Genomic DNA, 4,071 nt, shown 5'->3' with positions numbered 1-4,071 from the left:
GCCTATTGGGCACAGATAAATATTGTCTATTGTGCATTTTATTGGTGTACTAGTCTAGTAACCCTCGGGAAAAAATAAAATTAGACAAATCAATTCTGATTAGTAAACCCATACTATATTTGGTTGATTACTGCTTTCTTTTGTAGAAGTTTCCAGGGCATTATTTTAATAAAACCTTTCAGATTCTTCCCTAGGTCAATGTGGTCCTGGCAGAGAATTGGAGATGTGAGGGACTCTCAGTTGAATGAATAAAGTCCTGGTGAAGACAAGATTGAAGGAAGTGTTTCCAAGCGATATGGATCTCCATTATTTATTACTGGAACCTCTTTAGTTGTGCATAATCCTTTCTATTTATGAAGGTTTGTGACTGCCAGGTAATACTGAAAAATAACTTTTTCTTAGGGTCATTTAGACGGGATCAAGTAAAATATTGGCACAGGGTCAGCTATCACTACAGCTATTACTACTGCAAGGGGTGGGGTCATGGAAAAGATTTGTCAATCAACAGAAGCTCTCTCAGATGACATGAAATACTCTTTGGGGAAACTTTGAATATTAGCTTGGCTTCCTGGTTTTGGCAATGCACGGGCTAACCCTGTGAGGTCTCTGAGTCTCTGACAGTCTTTGTCCAAGCAGAGACTGTAGAGTGGGTATTTTGCTAACTCCAGTGTGGTTCACATATTCCCTGCACAGAGTCCCGCAGACTTCCTCCACACTTCACCATCCACTTCACAACCACCTCCCCACCCGCACCCATTCCTTCCATCCCAGTGAGACCTAATCTACTAGAGACATTACTAGATTCTCCTTAAACTCTGTGCCTTAGCTTTGGACGGCTGCCATAACAAACTATCACAGATTGGTGGCTTAAAACAACCGAAATTTAGTATTTTACAGTTCTCAGACCAGAAGTCTGAAGTCAAGGTATTAGCAGGGCTATACTTCCACTGAAGGATCTAGAATAAAACCTGGTTTTTGCCCCTTCTAGCTTCTGCTAGCTGTCACCATTTCTTTACTTGTGACCACATTACTCTAACCTTAGCCTCCGTGGTCACACAGTTACTTCTCCTCTCTGTCTTCTCTGTCTGTCACATAATGATACTTGTCATTGAATTTATCGCCTAGTGGATAATCCAGGGCAATTTACTTCCTCATCTCAAGATCTTTAACTTAATTATGTCTGCAAAAGGCCCTTATTCCAAAGAAGGTAACAATCACAGTTTCCACAGATTTAGGACATGGACATCTTTTAGAGGGCCACCATTCAACCCACTACAGCTTGCTTAAGGATACAATTTTTTACTTCCTCTTTCAAGCTGTCCCTCTTGAAGCTTTGAGGAAATTCAAGAGGCCTGTTCTTTTTTCATCACCTTAGCTTTCAAGACTTGTGTCTTCACTTTAAGCTCTTCTTTGGAAAATTCAATATATTCCTTTGTTTCAATTGCTTTCTTTTGGGATTACCCCTTCCCTGGGCACCAATGGGAGGGACTATCACCAAGTCAAAAAGCAAATAATTCCAGGTTTTAGATTTCCACTTCTTACCCTGAAGGCAGACATTCATCCATGTTTCAAATAGGTGAATCATATTAGTAAGTTACTATTTATTGTCACTACTATAAGCCTAGCTTAGTAGTGTTTTTGAATGTGCTACTTCCATTATTCAGAATAATGCTATGAAAAAGATATGGTTGTCTCCATTTTACAGAAAATGGAGGGGAAAGGAGGAAAAGGAGACCCAGGGTCATATAACTACAAAGTGTTGAAACAGAGAATTAAACTCAGATTTGCCTGATCCCACAAACACACATAGTTCCTTCTACTATGTCAACCTACTTCTCATGTTTCCTTTGTAGAGAATGAAGCAAAATAATATTAGGGAGTTCTGCTTTCTCTATCAGCTGTAACCTTACACTAGAAGCTGCAAGTGGGCTTTTCCCTTCCTTGATCATCTTCTGGCTCTGAATAGAATTTTAAAAAGCCCATTCTTTTTCCTTTCTTAGCATGTTTTTGCAAGTCTCGCCTCATTTGGGGGCTTCAGTTTCCTTGACACTATTCTTTTGGGCCCATGTTACCTTCTTATAATTATCCTTGGTGTGTGGTTGCTTTCTCCCAAGGTTTCTGTCACTTCCAATTAGCCAGGCAATTCCTCCTTGTTGATCAGAATTAGGTTCCCCAGTTGCTCTGCTGGGACATCAAATCATGAGAAAGGCAAATCAAAAACTTGTCAGATGTTGTGCTTTTAGCTCAATGAAACTTTTAAAAGGTGCCCAGTTATTTAAACTTTCTTTTTTGATTGGTGCACTGCTACAGGTAATAATAAATAGTATACTGTAGGGCACTGAGGTATCAATAATGAATTCTTTTATAAATAATTACATGTGGCAGTACATATTTGGAGCCAGTTTTAAACCTCTGAAATAAAACATTCTAAAGCAGTTCCAAGCTCCCCTTATACACCTGATGATTCTAACACATTCCTGTTTGGCATCCCCGCACTCAAGTTCACCGCATGGAGAAATATATACGTATATATTTTTATTTCTAATTAACTAATGCTTTGTGTGTCTTATTTTTAGTGTAATCACAAACCAGGAAGTGGGAGGTGGGGTGAAGAATATGACCCTCCTGAAGCAAAATATATGTCAGAAAATCTATGAACTAAAGTCATAACACAGAAGGTGGTGAATTTCAATGAGAAAATATTATACCTTAATTTTTGCTAACCTTTAAGTGAAATTTAGAATTTCTTCTGGTTGTAACAAAGGCAATAAACCATAGTGTTACTAGAGGTACTGGTGACTTTTTAACCAGTAAAAAGCACAGATATTCTCCTATCACATTACTATCATTGTAGAAATCTCAAGATATAATTGGTATTTTCTATTATTATTGTTATTGCTGTTCACTTTTTTAAAACTATATACATTATTGGACCCTCTGCTAGTTTTGTTATTTGATGCATTAATAAAGAAACACTTTTGTTGAATATCTTGATTAGTGTATTTTAGTATAATTTATTTCATTAATGATTTTATGTATATGTGATGTGTTTAAAAACATGATTCTAAAAAGGGCTTTATAGGCTTCACCTGACTGGCAAAGGGATCCATGGCACAAAAAAGACTAAGAATATCTGTTATGGACTCTGGCACTGCAGTTAAGAGCATGTAGTTTGGGGGGCACCTGGTGGCTCAGTTGGTCAATAATCTGACTTCGGCTCAGGTCATGATCTCATGGTTCATGGGTTTGAGCCCCGCATCAGGCTCTGTGCTAACACTTCAGAGCCTGGAGCCTGCTTTGGATGCTGTGTCTCTCTCTTCCTCTTCCCCTCCCCTGCTCATGCTCTGTTTGTCTCTCTCCCAAAAATAAGTGAGCATTAAAAATAAAAAAAAAAAAAGAGCATGTAGTTTGGTATCATATTGCTTGGGTTCATAGTATCAAAAGTATCATATATACTTTTTCCCCCTCAGATTATTCATGTATAAGATGGAGGTAATACTTACCTAAAAGTCTTGCTATGAAAATGAAGTAATATCTACAAAGACCTTAACAGGATGTCAAGCACACAGTATGTTCTTTATGTCCATATCCACCCAGATGCTAAGGTTTCATTCAAATCCTATTTACATTTATCCTGTATATGTATATACTGTGTATCCTGTATATCCAGTTTTTTTTTTACTGTCTTATCACTGGCTAAAATTTAAGATTATATTATTAAAATATAGTTTACATTTTCAAATGAATAATTATAAAATACATGTATGACATTAGGAAGAAGGATATAATGAGGATCCATGTGCTCACCATCCAGATTAAAGGGGAAGAAGTTGCTTTAGAAAGGATGAATGTATAATTTATTATCTAAACCAGAACGCGTTTGAGAGTGAGAGTTCTATTATAGTTATAACACCAAGGAAATAGGTAAACCAGGTCTATTCTGGCTAAACCAAAATGTAAAATCACACCATCTTATGTTCTTGTATGCCCCTTCCTTATTCTAGTCCCTCCTCCTGCAGCTAGAGAAAACAACTATTTTGATTTTGTGGTTATCATTCCCTTTAGTTATAG

At 37.3% G+C, this 4,071-nt stretch overlaps 1 long non-coding RNA gene across 1 annotated transcript; it reads left to right on the top strand.

Annotated features, from left to right (window-relative positions):
- Positions 1-285: 285 nt before the first annotated feature.
- Positions 286-2,994, top strand: LOC115294609. The gene is made up of 2 exons (XR_003909991.1): positions 286-374; positions 2,577-2,994. It is a non-coding gene; the product is annotated as an uncharacterized LOC115294609 (long non-coding RNA).
- Positions 2,995-4,071: the final 1,077 nt, after the last annotated feature.

The sequence above is a fragment of the Suricata suricatta genome, chromosome 6 (genome assembly GCF_006229205.1).
Source record: "Suricata suricatta isolate VVHF042 chromosome 6, meerkat_22Aug2017_6uvM2_HiC, whole genome shotgun sequence".
Taxonomy (NCBI): domain Eukaryota; kingdom Metazoa; phylum Chordata; class Mammalia; order Carnivora; family Herpestidae; genus Suricata; species Suricata suricatta.
Note: the sequence above shows the minus strand (reverse complement) of the source record. Positions and strands in the feature narration are given on the sequence as shown.